Genomic DNA, 24,785 nt, shown 5'->3' with positions numbered 1-24,785 from the left:
ATAGAGTGGCAATCATTTGAGAACTATATTTTTAATTTAGTTAAAGATATTATTGATCACCGATTACAAGTAGATGAAGTGTACTGTAGGGTATTATTTAGTTGTATTTTTAGCGTTCTGATTCACAAATAGCCTATAAATCTACTTACAAATTTAAACATTTGTTTAGTAAAGAAACAGAAACTCAGCCGCTTGGAAAGGAAAATAATTTCACATAGCAGGGATGAACAATGGCGGAGCCAGTAATTTTATCCTATTGGTTCGAGATTTTTCGGTGCTCGATTTTTTCAGACGTCAAAGTTTTCGGACCCGGATGTATCGGTTCGGCTCAGGTCATGTCAATCTTTCGGTTAATTAAATAAAATCCAATATCATTATTATAGCAAAAGTATATCGTCGACATTTAATAAAATACAAAGTCATATTAAATATATATATATATATATATATATATATATATCATATTATAATCATTCCATATATGTTTTCGTTTTTTGAAAACGATTCATAACATATTCAATCGTGACTTTAAAAAGAACTTATTTTCAATGTAACAAATAAAAGCATCATCCATATAATCGTCACCCATCCGATTACGCATCATTCATGTTTAGTTTTTATTGGTGTTATGTTGAAGAATGTTAATTGAGTTGGGATTATTGACCCATTCTGTGAATAACTTTGAGTTTTTTTTATATAATTTAGATACGAGTTATTAATTGTCCATTTATGATGTTTGTGAGTAGTTTTTAAAGTCTTTCAAAGCTTTATATATTTTATAAAAAAATATATATTCATTTATAAAAAAATCACTAAATTTGTTATAATCCATGGGTTCCAACGTTTTATTATGTAATGACACTGGGTTCGTTCGCTGAAAAAGAATGAGTTTGTTTGTTAATTCGATACTATAGGTTATGTATAAAACCGAAAAAAATCGTGTTCGGTTAAACCCAGTGGTCAACATGTGGCTCCGCCACTGGGGATGGACCCAATGCCAAGGAATATGGGTCGCTCGTATCCCATGTGAATTATTTTTAGTATTAATACAACTTATGGTTGCATCCTAAGAAAATTTTATATCGGGCCTATATATTTTCAAAACCAGCCCCCATTGAATTTTAATAACGACCCCAAATAAATTCTGACACTGAGCAACTGAAACGAAAGAAAAAAAAATGATTTAAACCTATAGGGCTATATCAAGTCCTGGATCGATAATCAAACACAATGTAAACAAATAACTCTTGTTTATTAATTAGAAAATCTAACTCTAAAAACTAATTACAATCTATCAAACCCTAACTCGATTTGACTCTTGATGAACCCTAACTCGGTTGCATCTAGATGAACCCTAACTCGGTTACATCTCGTGTGTGTCTCAAGATGAACCAGGCTTCGATTGCATCTTACACCACAAACTATAATGTCAAATCATAACTTGATTTATATAGACTAGCCTAACTTGCTAGCCAAGACATTACCAATTACTAGACAGGTGCCCGCGCGATGCAGCGGGTGTTTGGACCTGTTAATCACATACAAATATATGGTTTACGGTTCGGTTAAAACCTTGAAATCATTTAAATCGGTCATTGGTTTGACTTCTTTTTTCTTTTTCTTTTTTTCTTCCGGTTTGTTGGTCGGTTTCAAAATTTTCAAAACGTATTGAATGGTTGGTTCGCGGTTCATATCGGCAACCGGCCATATGAAACTAGAAAGACTGTAACTTAACCTAATTGCAATATGATTCATTTTGTAATATTTATTGTTATTATTTCACGTCCTAGATCTTCCATTAATATTTACCATTTATGTGGCTAAAATTATCATTTTTATATATATGATCATCTCAAGTATCATATTATGTTAGTTTTTAGTTAAAATTGATGATACATTTAAATTATTAATTATTTTAAACCAAATTTATTATAAAAGTTTAAACTGTGAAACCAAACTGGAATCAGGCCGTTAATAACGATTTGGTTTCAACTTTCAATGGTTGAGTTTGGTTTTGGACGACAAAATATCAGTATTAACAGTTGAACTCACAAGTTTAACTTAAAAACCATCAAAACCGACACTGAACACCCCTATGTAACATATTAATTTATTTAAAATGAAAAAAAAAATTACAACAATATTATATCCAAATTAAAGAGAATAAAATGCTTGTTTTTATGGTGCAATTTGTTTATAAAAATATTAACGTATGAAAATGCTAAAGTCGTTTAAAAATTATTGGAGTAAAATTAAAAACATAATACGGTTAAAGACGAGGGACCAAACTTGTAAGTTAAATGGATTGTGTTTAAAAGACATGTTTACCCTTAGTAGCATATGTACCTCATGCTTTAAGTGTTGTAAATTACTTAAAAATGAGTGTCTTAATTTGCCCTTGTTTGATGTATTATATATAGTATAGATAATTACAATGCGATTAGAAAACATAATCACAATGACCTGTTTGTCAACATTAGTCATTCAAGTTCACGGACTTACGACTTGATGTCTGAAATTACATCCAACATAATAGGCTATAGTAATTAACTTGGATTTAAAATAAAATGAAATTGGACACAGACCCAATATGGACAATAGCCCAATACCAAAAAAAAGCCCAATTCTCAAATCCATAAATTATAACTTATACCCAAGTTAAAAGAAGTGGACATTGAATATGCTTCAGTTCGTTTTTGTTTGCTGCTTGGCTTGTTTGAATAGTAACGTATTTTTGTTTTCCTGAGTTCTGGATTTCAGTATTTGATATTATATCGAATGAATCGAACATTATTCTTTTCTTTTCTTGTTTGATTATTTGTAAATTTTTAACAGGAAACATGAATGTGATCATACCGGTTTTTTCTAAAAGAAAAGCTCACAAATCATTTGTTGATTTAGATAATCTCCCATCGGATCCTGCTGATCAAAAGCCAATTTTCACTTATCACCCAAATCAACAATATAAAATTAAAAGAGCATACCTACTTCAAAGACCAACCAATAGGTTATTTTAAGACGCTTTAATCCTGAATGGTTTAGAAATTAGAAGAATTTGTTATTTAGTTAATAAAAAAACGGATTATGAATATGGCTTGTGTTGCTTCTTGTTTAATAACTACATAGGAAATCACAAATACGTGTTGGTTATGGAAGGGTTTGATGGCTGGAATAAACTAAGCAAATTAGAACGTCGTTAGGGTGAGCTTTTATACACATAACATATCACACCCCAACCTACGGCGGAAATGTCGGGGCGCGAACTGATTGCCACAGCTCTCAAGGTAGTATCATGCAATGTTTATATGACAATATCTATTAATTTTATTCAATTTCCAAATAAATCAAATACAAAATACAACTCATTAAACAAACAATAAACACAAATTTAATTCTTGATTTTATCTTTTCTAACATAATTCTTCACTAAATCTTCACAAAGTTTTGCAACTAATTCAATCGATAACCTGCATATGCGTATAAAATAGAATTTTGTCAACAACACATGTTGAGTAAGTAACACACCAGTTTAGTTGTACATATAGTATATATAACAAAAATATGTAGCTGCAACAAGTCATATGAAAATAACAAATTAACCAAATAAGAAAGTATAACTGAGATGTCGAGATGCACAAAGGCTAATGACTGGCGTATGATCATACTAGACTGAGATTATGTTGAACCTCTCCGAATGCGAAAGCATACAAAGCAAATAAGCACATAAACAAGTAAGGTATAAGTTGTTAACACATAAGACAAAGTTGCAGTTTTGAATATAAGTATATAATAAGAAATATGTTTACGCATATGTCCCCAAAACGTGGAAAACAAGTAAAATAGGGGAATGTGGTACTCACCTCAAAGACGAACAAAAGATTATCAAGATAACAATGAGAATGACGACATTTTTGGCGTATGATCATACTAGACTGAGATTATGTTGAACCTCTCCGAATGCGAAAGCATACAAAGCAAATAAGCACATAAACAAGTAAGGTATAAGTTATTAACACATAAGACAAAATTGCAGTTTTGAATATAAGTATATAATAAGAAATATGTTTACGCATATGTCCCCAAAACGTGGAAAACAAGTAAAATAGGGGAATGTGGTACTCACCTCAAAGACGAACAAAATATTATCAAGATAACAATGAGAATGACGATTCGTGGAAAGCATAATGAGGAAAATAGAATATGGATACGATAAGTTAATGAACTAGATCGATTAAGAAAGCTCGATAATTATAATATTTATTAAGGTACATATTCTATTTAAACTTAGTTTATAAATCTATTTAGCCCCTTAATCATGTTTTATGACGTAGTAATGTTTGTATAAATAAAATACCACCTTCGAAATTAATTAATTCGTGAACTATATAAGTGTATTAAAATATTTTATTATGTAAAAATATTATACTAGTAAAATACATCTTTTAAAAATTATCATTTAATTAATATAGTATTTTATTATATAGAAATATTTGTGTAAAAGTAAGACACTTCTTTTATAACTAATTAATTTGCCAAATATATGAGTATAGATAAAACACATCTTAACTATATTATTATTAGTTTTATAAACGTATTAATAGTTTACTTGATATATATTTATATAAAAATATTGTTGTTCATGTTAACATATATATATACACAAACGAGAACGTGAGAAAATAAGTAATATAAAGTCGGTTTTTATTAAAATAAACTTCATAAGTCATTATTATTAATAAAATTGTTAAAACCTTAAAAAGAATTAATAAAAAAAAACCCAAAAATGTCGGGGTGCGGGGAGTCGAACCCGCGACCTCCACCGCGAAACACATGGTTCTCAACCAACTGGTCTGCCACTGACATGCGTTATTAACTCGTTTCTTTTAAATATAAACATGAGCTGTTAATAACAAATTAATCATATAAGCCCTAGAAATTGATTTGATCCTAACTGTTAAATCGATCAAATTAATCATAGGGTTTATGTAGAATAAGGGATTTCGATCAGAACCAAGTGATTAATTACCTTGATCAGTGAACGGAGGTAAGATTAATCGGGCATCACAGGGGCCGGCGCAAATAGGGTATGAACGTGTAGTTAACAGCCAAAATAATCAAACTGAATAAGGGGTTATCGTTGTATAGGGTTTAAGAAAGAAATCTGTCAATTTAATTGAAATAATATGATCTATTTCGTGTATAACAAGCTTATTGGGTTGTCGGTTAGGCTATTAAGGAAAACCGATCATATATGATACAATTGACATGATTAGAGTGATCTTTAGGCCGAATATAACTTGATTATTTGATACACAAGATCAATTACAACTAATAAACGAACATTGTGGCCCAAGTTAACCGATTTTGTATTCGGGTTCAAGAAAGCAAAATGGATACGGGTTTGGGTTGTTGATATCCAAGTAATGAAAATGGGTTATAATGAAATTTTCCTTTTAGTCCTTGAGGTTTGAGGATGGGCACGAATGAGGTTAATAGTTCAGGTTTGGGTTGAACATGCTAATATAAGAAAGATAAGATAATATTATAAATATAAATAATTAATAATAATATATTAATAATTAGTCTTCTCATTAAACACGACTTTTGATAAAATAATTCGAACATCGAAACGAGTCGAGTATTTAATAAAAATATGAATTAGGAAAACCCGAGTTGTTACATAACAAGTGCTTCAAAGATGTGAAGACTTGCTTAGGCAAGGACAACCGATACTAGTGATGGGTTATATAGTTTTGTATGATTTAACGGTGAAACAAAGAAACATCTTTCACTTACTTTGGTGTACCAATAATTGAAGTTAGCCATCGTTTTAGTCATCACAACCGCAAGTATTGAAAGATATTTTCCCGCAATTAATTAACTATTTGAAGTCTGATTTATGTAATCGGATTAGTGACGAGGATTTGAACTATAGTTGTATTTATTATATTGAATATGAGACGCCTTTGAATGTTTCCTTAGATGATGTAATCGATAGGGTTCAAAAAATGAAAATCCGTCGACAATTGTAGGAATATTTTATTTTTATTATGTGTTTTCAATGACGATTGACGCATTTTTGTGATGCTTATGCAGTTTGAAGTTGGTTTAATTTATCTTGTGCCTGTCCTGACATAGTGACATGACACGACCTGAATTTTTTTATACATGTATAACTATAAATATTCATGCCTAAACAATTTTCGACCATGAAGAAAAACGTTTCCGGGTCTTCCACTAACAACAAGCTTTTTTGTGTAGGGTTTTACCTAGCTAGGAAATCTGCTTTTGGAAAGCAATCGCATCTTCTTCTTTTACATAAATTTAGTACGTTATCATTAGTTATAAGCTTCGACAATTAAAGAACCAATTCCACCAAACCGCTAACCGCTATATACCCTGTTTATATATATATATATATATATATATATATATATATATATATAACAACTAATTACATAACTACAAATGAATGCATTTCATAATTAACCAATTGCTAGTAATGCAAATATATATATTTGGTATGTGTCAGTGCAAAGTTTTTGCTAGATACGCCACCGTGTGTATACTTTATTTATTTATTTAATTATTTATTGGATAACTTACTTAACTACCTTCTAAAACAAATTCAGTTTCTTTATCATGCATTATTAAGTAAATTACTCCGATCATACACAGACGACCGATGGAAAACAACAACTTTGTAACTTTATCTATCTTTTACTTGTTGTCGGCCTCATGCTTCCAAGAATAGTGTTTCATTCTTTACAAATATTAATACATTATTTGGTAACTATTATCATGTTACTTCATTATTTAAAAATATTAAAGATTGACATGCATGTACGCCTTTGTATGCAGTAACGTTATATATAGGAAAAAGAAATATTGTAAGGACAACGTTCACAATTTTAAAATAAAGTATAATAACAAATGAAAAAGAATTAATATAGCATGTAAGAACTTACAACACGATTACTAGCCAGTGTCGTAACAATAATGCGAAGAATGAGTATATAGAAGTAGAAAGTTGAGACCCGTGTTTGACAAGATTTTAATTAAACAATTTTTTTTGCTCATGACAACGTTTCCTAGGGCATACTGGGGATATAAACTTGTACTGCTGTAGAAAACAATGTAATACATGTAGAAACTTTAGTATGTAATTCCTACATATAAAATATTCAATCATGTGAATCAAAATCAACGGCTGTACATAAGTAAATTTTGATGGTAGATGCAGGCTGGTTCCGAAAAGAAGAAAATTTTTTTGGGCCAGACGAATTTTTTTTTTGCCTTAAGTAAAAAAAATATTTTGTTGAGTTTAAACAATTTAATTATAAATGGGCTTATTTGATTATGATTTAAGTTGTGTAAAAACCTTTTGTATAACAATAAGCTTAAAATTGTCTCAAATAAGACTAGAACCCACAACCTTTTGGTTAGATGTCATACTCCTTTACCATTAGACCAAGCTAGTGGTTATGTAACTGTGCTTGAAACATTGGTTATACACATGTTTTTGATAAAAATACATATAATTTTTTTTTGAAAAAAAAAAATTTCGGGCCTAGCGGACCGTCGACTACCCTGCCATGCCTCAAAGACGGCCCTAGGTAGATGGATCATTGACCATGGAGGTGATGTATACGTAGGTGTGGTTCACAGTGACGTGGTTTGTTGGCTGTTGTACCTTGTCACCAAAGTCCAAAAGGAAGAGGAACAAGGGTGGTCAATGACCGTGAACGAGCAAGATTTGAAGGTACATATAGCTCTTATTGATGGTGGTGTGTGGTGGCATAGCCAATAAATTTTTTTCCTATAGGTTCGGAAAATTTCGATGGATAGACGGTCAATTCTCTCACTTAATTTTAGGTTTGATAATTTTTTCGAATGTCATTATACATGAATATATAACATTAAAAAGAAATTTGTACGAGTTTTCGGCCGAAGCTGTTCCTCAAAAACTGTCTACGTCCCGGTGATGTGAAGTAACTATGAATGGTGGTGTGGTATTGGTAATAAGTTAAGCCGTGTTAGAGCATTCACATCCCATTCCATATATTTTTCCTATAATTTAGCTAAAAAACATTATTTCATAAATTTATATATCATTTTTCAAAATTCTTCCACATTCTATTCTCTAATCATATCCATAAATTAATTTTTTATTATTTTTTTCTCTTTTGTCTTATTATATAGTAAATGATGATTAGGAGATATGTGATATATTAGAGCATTCTCAACCCATTCTCTAAAGTTGTCAAAACCAATATAATTTAGGGTAAATTCTAATAAAACCATCAAAATCCACCTCTCCAATCCATTCCCTATTATATGGATGAGTTATATGGCAACTAAAGTAAATCCCTAAATATGGGGACTCATTTTTTATCCATACCATATAATATATCACATATCTCCCAATCACCCTATATAAGACAAAAGAGAAAAAAATAATAAAGAATTAATTTATGGATATGAATATGGAATAAAATGTGAAAGAATTTTGAAAAATGATAGATAAATTTATAGAAGGGTATTTTTTAGCTAAATTATAGGGAAAATATATGGAATGAGATGTGAATGCTCTTATATGGTACGGATAAAAAATAAGTCCCTATATTTAGGGATTTCCTTTAGTTGTCATATAATAGGGAATGGATTTGAGAGATGATTTTTATGATTTTTTTTTTTAAATTTACCTTAAATTATATGGGTTTGACAATTTTAAAGAATGAGTCGAGAATGCTCTTAGTTGGCTTGGTGTTTCGACTCAAAGCCGTGCCACCTACGTGTACCCACGTAAGCTACTCCATATACTATTGGCTTCCATCAATTTGCCCATGGGGAAGTGACACATGTCCAACAATGGTTGTCTACTGTTTTGTTCCTTCGTTACTAAGCCATAAACGTCAACATTCTAGGACCCACATTGCTGATGTCACTCTCTTTTTTAAAGACACGGTTGCCCCGCCTTTAGTGCCGCATGACTCAAAAGCATTAATTAACCTTAAACTAAAATTAGTTGGTCTTCCGTATAATAATAATACTAAACGGGTGCCCGCGCGATGCGGTGGGAAACAAAATTGTAGTAATCATGTAACAATTGTGGATGTTCAAGGTTCGTTTGAATCCTTGAAAACGTTTGAACCAATCATCATTTTTGGTCAGTCGGTTTCCGAATGTTCAAACCATAGCAAAGGATTTGGTTTATGGTTTATACAGAAAATTGACCATATAAAACCGGATCAGAAGGTAAGTTTATTATTGAAGTTCAATAAGTGAAACCAAACCATTAGTAACGATTCAGTTTAAAGTTTCAAGGGTTCAGTTTCGGTTTTTAATAACAAAAAATCAAACCAACGGTTTAGCTCACGGTATAACTTTAAAACCGTTAAAACCAAATTGTGAATACCCATACGTAGTATGTTAATTTTTTTTATATGAAAAATTATAGCAAAACCATACCCAAATTAAAGACAATAAAATGCTCATTTTTATGGTGCATTTTTTTATAAAAAATATTAACGTATGAAAAAGTTATGGTCGTTAGAAAATCTTTAGTGGGAAGTTATTTACAATTAAAATTAAAAGGAATGTATGTGTAAAGATAAACGTCCAAATTAGCAACTATTTCTTAAAACATACAAAAGTTGAGTGTAAGGCCCCGAACCCGGTAGCCTTACTTTAGCGTCGGATTTAATCATAAACACAGTTCTTACAAATCAGAGTTCATTAAAACTTTCGCGGAAACGTTTACTTGAAGCATTCGTTACAAAACATTCAATCTCTTCTTTGATATTATAAAACAAATCATTATATTTAAAACATCTTTTCTTTCATCTTAAGATGCCAGCCGTTCAATCCATGCCATGTGCCATCCTCATGCTAGTTCTTTGGTCTGATCACCTGCGTGCATACTAAAAGTCAGCTACGCTGAGTGAGTTCTAGTTAATCGGACGCCATACAATACATACACATACATACATATCCGAAGATACATATCCATACTTAACTAGTTACCTTTCTGTTCTACATACATACTTACTACCATACATACATATCTACAATCCCTAACCTCAGTCAACCGAGAGTACGTTCATAGTCCGCCGTCTATACCTGTACTCAAGGTCGTGAACACGTAAAAGGTCCGCAGTCCTTACCTATGTTCACCATTCATGGCACGTGCAAGGTCCGCAGTCCTTCCCTATACCATCCTACATCCACAACACGTACAAGGTCCACAGTCCTTCCCTATGTTGCAACCTAATTCAAAGCACGTACGAGGTCCGCAATCCCCCCCTATGCTACAAATACAGCACGTATAAGGTCCACAGTCCTTTCCTATGCTGATGCCTATCTATAACACGTATAAGGTCCGCAGTCCTTAACTACGTTGTCGTCTATTATCTGTAACACGTATAAGGCCCACCGTCCCTATCTACGTTTACATCTATCATCTACGTTACGTATAAGGCCCGCAGTCCTTAACTACGCCACCACCAGCCGAGTCTATGTCCGACAGAAGCTAGAGGGATTTGCCATCCTAACTTACTATATCGAACGTAGAACTCACATACCATTCGTGTACCTGTATACACATACTTCACATATACAATAATTACATTATAGCATAAGAACACTCTAGGCGTTCTTTACATCATTCATTTAACAACCAAACCCCTTGTCGATACGTGCAATAGCCGAAGATCGTTCACGCCCCGACAAGTATTCATTTGTAATGTTCATACATCTTCGATATATAATATTCGTACCTTTATTTTTTTTAACCTGACAGTACGCGCAATATCCGAAGATCGTTCGCGTACCGACAAGCAATCATTCATATCCATCACATATATCACATATGGCATACACTTATCACTTAGGATAAATGTATTAACAACACATCGAGTATGCACACAGCCCCGAAAACATAACAAGGAATGGGGGCTAGAAACTCACCTGAACTCTGCTTCTTCCTCCGATAGTTGTAAATCCCTTCTTTAACTGAGCTCGGCTGACTGTATAAGTTACACGTATCAATACTCGCCTGATTTAATCTGGTGGCCTAGTATTAGCTTACTTTTACTTATCGTTTTTAATTTATTTTCTAATCGAACTTGACTTTAGGCGAAGTTAAACCTTAGGCGAACTTAGCTTTAGGCGAAGTTAACCCTTAGGCGAACTTAGCTTTAGGCGAAGTTAACCCTTAGGCGAACTTAGCTTTTAGGCGAAGTTGTCATCAGGCGAACTTAGCTTTTAGGCGAAGTTGTCATCAGGCGAACTTAGCTTGCAGGCGAAGTTGTCGGCTGCAGCTACTGTTCGTCCTTAAATCCTTCGTTTCTTAACCAAATAACTCGATTTAGGTATCCTCGTAATCGTCTGACCAGCGCCTACAAACCCCAACCATCAAATCGGCCTAACATCGATGTTTAAGGGGTGCGATTTAGGCATATAGGTTACGGGTTCTTTTAGGTTAACAATTAACCTATCAAATGCTAATCAATTCCAGTAATATTTGTTGTTTTAGGTTCGTTTATAACAAACTAACACAGATCTATGATTTCCCAAATCAAACCGAACCTATATGAACGATTTCTAACTATAAACGTACCTTGAACGAGTCGAACTACGTACCCGGTTAAGCCTTGATGTTGTTTTGGTCCGTCACGACGTTCCAGCACCAACAAGCTCGGGTTTTCGCCTCCGGATCTTGGTTCGGGTCGTGTGTTTTGGGTGTGTGCTAGAGAATAAGATGGAAATGAAATGAGGGTTTAGGGTTTTAGGTTGGTTTAGGGGATATTTATATCCCTTAAAGCCCATGGACCTAAGGTCCATTCTCATTTAACTCATCTTAATTAATCTAAGTCCATGATCCGTTCTTTACTCGACATTAACTAACAAAGCGAAATCACTACGCAACTTTCTTTATTTAACATTATAAATTTTAGAATGTTACATTGAGTAAAGTTGAGGGAGCTATATTGTAACCATTTTAAGGCATATTTTGTAATGGACAAGTTTGTCCTTATCTTGCATGCTACATAAGATGTACATTAGCCATTAAAAATATGTAAATTACTTAAAAATGGGTGTCTTAATTTACCCTTATTTGGTGTATTATATATAGTATAGATAATTAACAATTTAACATACTAAAGCATTGTATTGTTATTTAAATTACAGCATCCCATCGGGCTACATGCCTCAAAGTCCAATGGCAGTCTGCATACTTGGAGCGAACCAAACTTCATGGTTGTAGAGCATTGGATTGTTACAGGTTTGTTATTACAAACTTGCGGGCTGCGGCAGACTTGTAGTATAGGTCCCCCCTTCTCTCAAACACACTAGGGGCGTGTACGGTTCGGTTCGGTTATTAGCATTAACCCAACCTAACCGATCGGTTATCGGTTTGATTCGGTTAATAACCGGTATCAAATTTGGGCTAAAATTTTGCTTAAAACTACATGAAATGAATGTTTAAATACATGAAATGAATGCATAACTACATGAAATGAAGGTATAAATATATAAAATTGAGATATTAAAACATGAAATGGAGATATAAATACATGAAAATGATAGTGTTAAACTATTAATATATATAATACATGAAATAGAGGAAACAATGCTTGAAAATATTAAAAAATGAAGAGTTCGGTTCGGTTCGGTTAATTTCGGTTTTCGGTTATATCGGTTCGGTTCGTCGGTTTTCGGTTCGGTTTCGGTTACCGATTCGGTTATTGCTCACCCCTAATACACACCACATTATATAATAAACACAAATGTATACATATTTAATATTTTTTAATAGAGTTATGTAAGAGTTTGTTGTTGTGAAAGAAAGTGGAGTATTTAAATAGAAAACTGAAATATGACATGGTGACGATTTGTATGTCGTTGTGGATGCTCTTAGTTGGTTTTCTGTATAATAATAGTAATAATATTAATTAACAATTTAACTAAAGTTAATTAACCTTTACTTTTTGTTTATATGTCACGCCCAATTAAAAAACTTACGTTAATAAAAAAAAGGTGTTTTGATAAGGGGGTGGACCCTACCAGCAACTTGATGTTTTCCCGATAAATACCGACTTCCTTCCCATCGTTCCTTCCCTTTCCCCCTCCAACCTTCTTCACCCATATTATAAAACCCTCCCACAATGTTCCCAACCGTTTTCCAGGCGTCCGACGGCCTTTCTGGAACAACGTTTGTTCCTCAGGATTCGGAAACCAATGAAAATCCATTGGTTTCCGAACCCAGTGAACCAGTCTTGTCATTTTCTGGTTCTGAAGTCGACAACTCCACACCAAAACTAACCAATAGCTCAAGTTCTGGCTCCGATGACAGACGTCCCGTGGTAATAGACGAAATGGATGAACGAAAGAAGAGACGAATGATATCAAACCGGGAGTCTGCCCGCCGATCTCGCAAGAGAAAACAACAACACTTGGAGAACCTTATAAGTTTTGTGAACCGGCATAAGTCTGAGAACCGAGAAATAATGAACCGGCTACGGTTTACACTCAACCATGCACAACTTTTCGGGCAGGAAAACGAACGCCTTCGGTCCGAATCAGTGATGCTCAGGCAGAAGTTATGGGACTTACATCAAGGGATACTCGACTCGCAGTCCCCGAAATAGTTATTATCGTCTGCATGGCCATGCAATAATAACGTGACCGACCGTTATTAAGTATTAACTACATAGATTAAGCTTAATATTTCATTAAGTTAAATTGTAACTACGTACGTGCGTGCATTAAAGCGTTATTTAGTTGAATATATATGGTGATTTTAAGTTTGTATTTAGTTGAATATTTTCGAGAATTGAAGGTTTTGTGAAAAGCTTAGTGTTGCCAATTTGTAAAGTTACACTACGTAGTGTTTGGCTAATTATATGAAAAAGGCCAGTTTGGATCGATGATTGTCTATTTCTTTAAAGCAGATACGTTGAATACAATTTTTAGCGTGTAATTTCTATTCCAATATCTAGAATTTTAAATGATAATCATTGTCAATCGTTGTTTATTAAATAGATTAATTATCATTTCAAATTGCAAACCAAATTCGAGCTATTTAGTTGTTTATAATAGTTTATATTTTGTGTAACTCATTTTTTAACTTAAATATATAGTTAAATGTAAAATAGTAATGTACTTGAAAATAAGTAAATAATTAGTTGATGTTGGAATGGGCAGTGGACAAACAAATTCTGGTTGATGGACTGAAACATACATAAAAAAAAAATCATGAATCATCAATTAAGACTAGTAGCTCAAAAGGGGGTTGCTCTAGCGAAAATGAGAACCATTAAATAATTCTCAACAAAAGAATCATTTTCAGAACCATTTACGTACGTCATGTTTTATTGTTACAGTCATATTTGTTATATATTTGGTTTTCAACACTTTAAATTATTACTAATATACTATATATAAAGACAGAATTACAAATTTTGTCCTTTAAAAAAAGCCAAAAACCGGTTCGTGTCCTTTTCTAAGTTTCCTTGCAGGCGGTGTACTTTAAACTTTTTTTTCCTACAACTTTTGTCCTTTACGCTAACTGGGTTAGAAAAAGTCAGTTAAATGCCCTCACGTGAGACGCATGTGAGGGCATTTTTGTCTTTTCGCCTGTACCTGCAAAAAGTTTATCATCTTCTTCTTCTTCATTTTGCAACCACCACCAAACCCACCAACAACCCATTTGCAGTACACCGTTTCTATTTGACACCGTTTCTGCAGAAGCCACAGACAACCTCCAGCAACCTTCACCCCACCATTCAACCTCCAGCAACCACCACCAAACCCACCAACCTCCCCTCCCAAACCCAATTACATCTTCCAGACCAAACCAAAAACCCCAATTCCATCACCGGATCATAATAATAACTCAATCCGGAGCTTCCAATTCCGTCAACTCGCCGGAGCTTCCATCACAACTCGCCGGAGCTTCCATTTTCTCACAATCAGAGCATAATAATAACTCAATCCACCCACAAACCCACCAACACAATGGTCAACAACAAACGCAAACCCCGACGAAAATGAATTCCACAAATCGGTTCCTTGTTCGTTGAAATTGACTTAGGGGTTTTGATTATTGGTTAATGACGATCAAAAATCATATACAAATTACCTGAAAATGTGTTGGGATGACGGCGAACGGACTCGCCGGAAAACGGTTCTTAGGTTAAGAATCACGATATCCAGAGGGAGTTTTAGAGTAATCAGAGGTTAGGAGTGGGTTTAGACGACAAGATATGGCCTACCGTTAATGAAGATAGGTGTTACGGTCCTTTAATTTGATGTTAAAACGCGTTTGGATTGTCGCCGGGGTTTGCGTTTGTTGTTGACCATTGTGTTGGTGGGTTTGTGGGTGGATTGAGTTATTATTATGCTCTGATTGTGAGAAAATGGAAGCTCCGGCAAGTTGTGATGGAAGCTCCGGCGAGTTGATGGTGGGTTTGGTGGTGGTGGATGAGTTATCAACTAATTGAAGGTTAATTAGTGTTTAATTTAAGAAATTGTTGGTGGGTTTTTGTAATCAAGGCTTGCTGAGAAATCTTCATCACCAAGTTTTGATATTTTTAGTTGATTTAGGGGGAATTAATAATCAAGATTTGAATCTGGGCTAATTAGTGTTTATCATTTGATTGGAAGTAGTTGCTGCTGTTTCTGAGGGTTAAAGGCATGGGAGGTGTTAAAAGGAAGATCACATAACATTGACCTTATATTGACCGAAGTCGAGTTGCCATCGATTTCCGGTTTTGCCCTTCTCACCTTGATCATGGAGCATCAAGTCTGCAAAAACATTCCTGTTATAAGTACGCTTTCGGTTAATGATTTATTTTCTGTTTTTATTGTTTTGATTATGTGAAGAAATACCGATATCATTTTCTCATTCTACAGTGATGTCTGCACATGATTCAGGTGGCCGGAATTTCGGAGGTGGTGGTTCAGGTGGCCGGAATTTCGGAGGAGATGGTTCAGGTGGCCAAAAAGAAGATGATAAACTTTTTGCAGGTACAGGCGAAAAGACAAAAATGCCCTCACATGCGTCTCACGTGAGGGCATTTAACTGACTTTTTCTAACCCAGTTAGCGTAAAGGACAAAAGTTGTAGGAAAAAAAAGTTTAAAGTACACCGCCTGCAAGGAAACTTAGAAAAGGACACGAACCGGTTTTTGGCTTTTTTTAAAGGACAAAATTTGTAATTCTGTCATATATAAATATGAACTTTGCTGCCGCAAGTGCCCTGTTAGTCACTTGGCGGCACCGTATTAGTTCGTGAATTTTGTTTTTTGTATTTAGTTCAGTTATTAAAACGAACGCAATGGAAACCGATTAAACGCTAAATTTTTTTGTTTGAGTTCCGGTATCATAACGAAGTTGACGGAAACCGACCGAATTCACATAGACTCGCTTCCTCAACGCTCAGGTTTTACCTATACACAAGTTACTGATAACCCCCCCCCCCCCCCCCCGGGCCGACTCCCACCCCAATTGGCCATTGATCGACCTTAAATTTTATATTTTTTGTAGCTCCGGTACCGTAAAGAACATGATCGAAACCAACCGAATTCGTGTTATGTTACCGCCTCAATGCCGGGATCGACAACGCTCGAATTTTACCACCACCTGGGCTTGCCGATTAAATAAACATCTTTTTAAGTATATATAGTTTTTAATTTGTTAATCCTTTTATATGTTATATGACGAATTAATCTTTGCTTTTAACGCTCAAATTTTATCAACAGTGTCTATACCATAACGAACACAACCGATATCATCTGAATTCGTGTCGTTTCACCATCGTAATGCTCAGGTTTTACCAACGTCTGGGTTTCAACATTGGGGTTTTGCCAGCTGCCCGACGCAATGCGCTGTGTAAGAAAACTAGTTATATATAATGTGAATTGGTTTTTAAGACCGATCCACCTATTATACCGGTAGAATGACACTCCAGCTTTTTTGTTTTTAAGTGTGAACTTCCATTAACTAGATCATTGACTGACCAGTAACCACTAGCTTACTTGATTATTTTCGTTGCTCGAGTATGTAATCGTGGGCTAGGCTGACACGTTCATTTAGGGAAGCTCGTACATGAGTCTGCCCCGTTAGTCTTGATCCGGAGACCATCCTTATGAGGAAACACACTATAGGTGAAAAACCTCATGGCCCAACCTGAAACCCACTATATTTTATCACATGTCAAACTTGAATCCAAAACCTTGCATTTTTAAATTAAGTCTTTGTATATCTTACCTCATTCACTTAAACGAAAGATCATTGTCAATGATACTTTAGTTATCACTTATCACTCAGATTTATATTCATTGATATTAAAATAAATTTAAATGCGGTTTTATATAGTTTCTAGAAAAACATTTCGTAGTATTATCCAAATTAATACGAATTAAGTTAGTGAACTAAAGCAAAGTCATACCAACAAATAAAAAAACATGCACCAAGTACAAACAAACATCTCATTTTCTTACGATAATTAATTATTATCGATCGCTTGATTTTAAAAACCATTGGGAGTGTGAAATTGTGAACGGGAGTGCAATTAATTAATAGTGCTACAAACCACCCCAGCCTCTCATTTTCTTCCTTTAATTTGTTGTTTTCTGCTTACGGCTCATTTTGATTGTCGTTTGCATTGGCGGATCCAGCATACAAACGGGTGGTTCCCCGGAACCACCCGAGTTTCGAAATAATAGTGTACGGATATATAGAAGACGCGTAGGAACCACCTTATAAATTAAGAGTGAACCACCTAAAAAAAATTCCTGGATCCGCCACTGGGTCGTTTGGGTACATGAAGTATCGTTTCTGTTAGTATACCATATCCAAAGTCAGTATACAATTTAATTTAAAAGTATATACGTTCTAGATGGGTCACATTAAAAGTATTGTTTTTATGAGTAGTCAAGCTGATTAAAAATTTAAAATGAATTTTAAATACCTACGAATTAAACATCAAATAGGTGATTTGAGGAAATTATTCACTGGAGTTTCTTGTATTGCGCTTCTACTGGAAACAAAAAAAAAATAATAAAAAAAAAATTAAAAAAAAAAAAGATCATGAGCATCAACAGAAACCGTAAGCACAAAATCTCATCTGAGACTAAGCGTATGTATGTGATCAACTCATCAACCATTCAATATATGTAAAATATTATTTAATTTGCCAAAACAAAGGTGTGAATATGAGCTAATTTGACCAGTAATGAACAAAGTAAATTGAGTGCTTACTCCATAACTCAGTCATTACATCATTTAACAACTGGGCAGCAAATTAGTTAAAAACATAAAACTACTTCTTTATTATGGCACAATGGGTATTCCTCGCATAACATTTTTAATTTTACTTTCTTAAAAGTAACAAAAAGTAAAGACAACATTTGTAAAAATATTTTAGCGAGTAAACTGTTTTCTTTGTGCCTTGATACTTTTGTTCAGCATGACACTTTTGCTAAAAAAAAATTTATCCATAACTTATAAAGTCAAATTTCGTTACATATAGGATAAATTTTTGTAGTTCAAATTTCGTTACATGTTAAGCCAGTGAACACTCATCTTTTCTGTTAATATATAAAGAAAATTGCAGTTTTTTTTAACAACCAACAAATAAAATCCAGTTATTTGGATAACCCAATGACAAGGCTGTCTTATACGACTGTAATCTCAGACAATGTTGTGTAGCCAAGCTCACAGTCTCCAATTTCAAAATAAACTAGTCGGCCGAAGACTGCAATTTCAGACAATGTTGCGTAGCCAAGCTCACTGTCTCCGATTTCAAAATAAAACAGTCGGCCGAAGGCCCGATTGATGATGTAATCAATCTCCAAAATTCAGAAAGTCGCTCTCGAAAATAATTAAAAGTGTTAGGAAATTAGCTTATAGTAGGTATAGAAAAGGAATATATATTATAAATAAGATAACGCGCTGCTTTTATAGTTTATACATCTATATATATTTAATTAATTTTTAGATGCCCATATCATGTTTATTTTCTTTGTACCATGTTTGAGTTGAAATTGCTTTTTATCTTTTATTTTTTAATGATCGTGACATTTTATATTTAATAGATATTTATTTGCAGTTAACTTTTATGAAAGTTGCTTTCCAAAAAAATAAATAGTTATATTTTGTGATTTTGAGAAAACTCTTAGCACTTAAAAGTTAAAACATTCATGCTCACTTATTTGAACCAGTTTTAAACTTTTTTTTTTATATTAAATTTGAGGTTGGCTAGTAACTACCTTTTTAAACTCGCATTCGACTTTGTTTTGTACTCCATCATTTATTATATAAAGTATTATATTATTTACTACATAGACAATAATTATTTTTTTATATGTATTTATATATTTATTTTCTATAAATACCATAACACATCTATAATAGTTTCATACATAATAATTATTACTTAACAAACTATAAAAAAATAGATAAATGACATGCATGTATTTTTAGTACTTAGTCTTATTAAACTTAATTAATATAAAGCTAATGCCTGAGCTCGTTTATTAAATGAGAGATATTAAGTATATGCTCAAGCCCATTAATTTTGCTCGAACTATATTCGAGTTTTTAGATCTTCAATCTCAAATATATTACTTAATTATATTTCTCTTTAATTACCATAAAATAAAGATAAAAATAAATTAATTAAGTATAGCAACTTAAAAAAGAAGCTATATAGTTGTGATCTGCCTACGGACAGCTTTGATAAGTGATAAGGTAGGGGATACACTTTTATTCTTTTCATCCCTTCGTTTATAAAGATATAAAGACATTTGACTAACTTAACCCTTCTTTTTCAAGTCATGCCATCTCTCTTAATCAATAATAAACATTGTGTTTTAAATTTTTAATTGCCAACAATCCGTTATCACTGTTTTCACGTCGGTCTCAGCCATGTTTCACTACCACGGTTCCACCAATGTTTTTTTCCTAGGATTGAAACTTGCCAAAGGCGCATGGTAGTTTCTATATAGGTTTTCATTAATCAGTAATGGCATTATATGATGTAACGATCATTTAACAAGTTTTATAGTTAGTGAATTAAAAAAATATAGTGGTTTCAGATTTATACTTTTCCTTTTCTTCAGTTTATTTTTATTTTTTATATATTGTATTTAAAATAGTGTTACACCCGCGCTTCGTGGTGGAGGGCGAGTCGATTTTCACGAAATTTAAGTGGTAACGGATGTAATGGTTGCAACAATATATATATATATATATATATAAGGTTGTATTTCATTTAACAAAAGCTCAAGCAATGAAATAGAAAACTAGAAACAAAAATTACATTGAATATAAAGATAACATATTATAAATTAATGAAAAAAAATAAAAGATAGAACAAAAAAGAAAAAAAAAAACTAAATTAAAAGTGGAAAATAGAAGAAATAACTTAAAGTTACAAACAACCAAATGATTATAGGTTCTATGCTAGACATGAGATGAAATGCGGAAAAAAATTAACTGTTAAAAAAAGTAGAAGAAATAACTTGAAAAACAAAATTTGAAAGAAAAACACGGAATAAACTAAAGAAGCATTAGCGTTATAATTTATAGATTTTCACGCTTTATAAAAGTTACATTTTCAAGAAAAATTTCATATATTTATGTTTTACTTCGTGTAAGGAAATTTTACGAAAAAGATCTCTTAACTTCAAAGTTTTTTAAAAAATAATTTTTTCGGGTTATCAAGCATGGCCACCTGGCCCATTTCAAAATAGACAAACCCAAATTTAAATAAGAACTCGATTTGATGAGTTATTACTTATTTGATAGACCCAAATAATGAACACTCATAACTCAAGTTCTTTGTAATTCGTTTGTTAATCGCATTGATCACAATATAGTAAATGTATTAATGATGTATAAATCGTGTAATTTCTCGAACTGGTTCGTGTTTGGAATCGATTTTGAGTTGGGTAAAAACCAAAGTGGGTTGGAGCCGGATTCGGGGTAGGAAAACTCAAATCAATAGGAATCTAGTAGTGTTGGGACCGATTATTAGTGTTGTGATTAAAGCAACACATCCACCGCTACCTATTTACACTAACCCATGGGAATAAAAGGGAAAACATATGTTCTTATATCTTTGTACATATTTCAATATGTTATTAATCATAATTTACCAGTCCTCATGAAAGAATCTGTTACAAAAAGTAAAAGTTACTGAAATAACATAAGGTAAAAGCAACTTTGTGGTTCACTAATTTTTAGTGCAATATCCTCCAAGGTACCAGGATTCATGAAAATCCACCAAGATCTCCTGGGCCCAGCCCAAAATTTGGTCAGTTCTAGTCCTTTAGTCTTTTATAATTGATCTAAAGCAAAGTTTAAATTTATATATAATGTTCAAGATTTTACTTAAAAAGAATATAAAAAAATTGACCGATTCTACATAAATCATAATATATTCTATCTTAAATTAACCTTATTTTTTGTTGTATGCAGGGTTAACCTCGTGAATCCGTAATGCTACTTATGGTATCTAGTTGATTCAAGGTTCAAATTCTATATTTTTACATATTTGAGTGCATGAGAATATTTTTTAGTTCCGCGCTAGTTGTATTAAAGAAATGTAACTTATCTTATTACTTATATGATATCCAAGAATATCAGTATAATAGATACATTGACATCGTTGGGATAAAGTGAAATGATACAAACAAATGCTTAATTTTTAGTTGATTAATCATTAAAACTTCAATTAAATATAGATATTATTTATTTGATATTGAGAGAGATGATTTTAGTTATGTAAGAGGTTTGTGTGCTTCGTTGCTTTGTCAACTTATGAATTATGAACTCAAGAGATGAATGTTGATAAAGGTTGGCACCCTTACTAGTTGCTTTTATTGTTGCACATAGCCACATATATCTTATGTATATCTCATAGTTTGTTACATTATTTTGTTTCTATACTGATCCTCAAATAATTGTAATCATGCTTTATATACTATATTCCCAGTTCAGTCTTCGATTTCGGTATGAACATTCATCATATAGAGCTTGTTTATGACATATTATCTTTTTCTTGCTCAATTTCGGATTTTCATAACGTGTTGAGTCAAGATTGATTGAAGAATGCGTTCTACAAGTTAAGTGTATGTGATGTGGATTGAACATAACTATTATAATTCGGTTGTTTGCCTAGGAACTTAATTAAGGAGATCCTCAGACCGAAAGTATTAATTACAAACATGACAGGATTTGATGTATGCAATGTTATCAAATGATAGCATGTGGTCATGTGCTCGAACCGAACATGTAACCGAACTTCTAACTATAAGTGGCGTAAGCCACTTTGATTTAGTGGATATTTAAATAAAGAAAAACAGAAATAAAAGAAAAAGAAAAATTGAAACTCTGCATATTGCAGAAATTAATTAAACCTGTGAATTTAAAAAAAATAAAAAAAACTCCAGATTGCAGAAAACTAAATTGTACATATTGCATAATACAAGGAAATAAAAGCTATGGTGTGCAAATTGCTAAAGCTGGTATCTATAGTTGTAAATAGATGGCAACTAAAAAAGTGGCAGTTCTGAACAAAAATACAAGACCTTTAGTTTATAATCCATCATCATTCATCAATAGTCCAATACTCAAAATTCAAAATAAGTATTCAAACTATCACTCATAAATCTCTTACATTTTGCTCAAGAGTAGTATGACCGTGATGTTACACAACCGTTAAAGCTAAATAGTAGTAGACCAGCAAAAATTCATAACAAACGCGTAAATGTTATTTGTTCATAAACATAAAACATATTTCTATCAAATTTATTAGTATTGGATGATAAAATATATATAACCAAACTAAAATAAATAAATTCATATCCAATAAATCCCCACTATATTTGCCTTTTATGCTTCCTCGTCCTCTTTCTCTTCCTTTTTCTTATGTCGCCGCTTTCAACACTCTTATATATTATCTTCCACGCCCAGCTTTCGTTATACAAAAGAAAAATAAGACAACTTAGTATCAACTTGCAGGCTAGAAGAATATGCATAGATTAAAAGAAAAGACATTTAGATCATCAAACCTTGACGTTCCTCGATCTGTTGCCCATCATAACTTTTGTTGTTTTTATAATTAACATGGGGATGGGGAGACACAAGGCTCTTGACAAATACACTCATACGAATATGGTTCCCATTGCTGGGTACAGGTTTACCATCACCGTGCCAGTCAATTGACCCCCACATAACGTTGAAGTGGTGTGCAATATCATACTTGGTCTCACAATGATTATCATTGTATAGTTCCCACTTGTTTTTTCTCATCACCCATTTCTTAGTACACAAAGGGAAAAACGCCCATGGGAAGGAAGATGAATACATGCATAGACATTCTTCTAAAACACCGAGTCGGTGTCTCTCATTCCATTCAAATTCTACATCTGCTGTTGGTAGGGGGATTTCTTTAAACTCATCCGTAGATAAATCTAAACAGATAAGTACTACCTTGCTATTCACATCAGCCATCAACCAGTGAAGCGCCCCGCCACATAAGATACCGTCAATGCCCTCAAGACACTTATACTTGACTTCTCCGATAACTTTCCAAATATTTGACTTCAATGTTAAGACATAAAAAGGTGTGAGGTCACGCTTTATAGAGTAAAGCCCTACTACAGCCTTGTAATCATCTGCAAACGAGTCGTAACCAAAGCCCCAGCATACATATTTTCTTGCCACATAAGATTCGTGTAGATCAAGCACACTGACACACTGCAGGGCGGCGTTGGCAGTTTACTATACTCTCCGGTGGAACCGTGGAAGTATTGGCTACTACGATTTTACAATTTAAAGGAGAAACACATACTAAACCATTACAAGAGCCAATCACATGATGCGAGCAGTTGCTGTAAGTGAAATCAATAAGAATCCTTCTATGTCCAAGTTCTGGGTTGTTGCGATCATTCATGTAAGACCGGTTCAAGTGAGCTTTAACAAAACGAGGAGAGGATATAAGAGACTGCCATGACTTGCACACACTCTTGCATCGGAGAAGATCTTCCACGTCCAATCCTAACAGTATCTGCTCAACCACATCAAACGATAGCTCATCTGCCATTAATTAAAATTTTAAACCAGATCGATCGAAATTATGAAATTTATTTATATTAAGTTATAAACCTGATACGAGCTAAGCTAGCTAGGTTAAAATTAGGGAAAATTTCCTAAATGATCCTAAAAAAGAAAGAGAAAAAAAAAGATCCTATTTAAGTCAAGATTCCCAAAACAATCCAAATAATATGTACTGAGTCGACATCTTGGAGAAATAAACGACGGTATTTGTTAACCAAACAAAAGCTGACACATGTAAAGATTCTGACACACCAGACGAGATTTTTAAAAATCTCGTCTGGTCCGACCATATTTTAAACTTAATTAACGTTTTAAAAAACCGTCTCTCCAGACGGTTTTTTATGTTTTCGTCTGGTCCGTTCAAATTATTATTATCCCTACCTTCTTCCACATCTTCATCTTCTTCATCTTCATCTTCATCTTCATCTTCATCTTCATCTCCAAAATCTCCAATCTCACCACACCAAAATCTTCATCTTCTTCATCTCGTCATTAGACCTAAAAACCAGGATAAAGAACATGTAAATGACAAACACAACTGATTACAGCATTCAAGCATCATTAGGTTCCTTAAAGGCTAAAACAGTCTCAAAATAATAATAATAATAATAATAATAATAATAATAGAAGAGCACAAACTTCAACTTCATCGGA

At 33.2% G+C, this 24,785-nt stretch overlaps 1 pseudogene; it reads right to left on the bottom strand.

Annotated features, from left to right (window-relative positions):
• Positions 1 to 21,784: 21,784 nt before the first annotated feature.
• On the bottom strand, positions 21,785 to 24,117 carry LOC143548856 (F-box protein CPR1-like; annotated as a pseudogene).
• Between the last annotated feature and the right edge of the window lie 668 nt (positions 24,118 to 24,785).

Source organism: Bidens hawaiensis, unplaced genomic scaffold (genome assembly GCF_021521415.1).
Source record: "Bidens hawaiensis isolate Kalapana, Puna unplaced genomic scaffold, B.hawaiensis_p1.1 tig00015291_1, whole genome shotgun sequence".
Taxonomy (NCBI): Eukaryota; Viridiplantae; Streptophyta; class Magnoliopsida; order Asterales; family Asteraceae; genus Bidens; species Bidens hawaiensis.
Note: the sequence above shows the minus strand (reverse complement) of the source record. Positions and strands in the feature narration are given on the sequence as shown.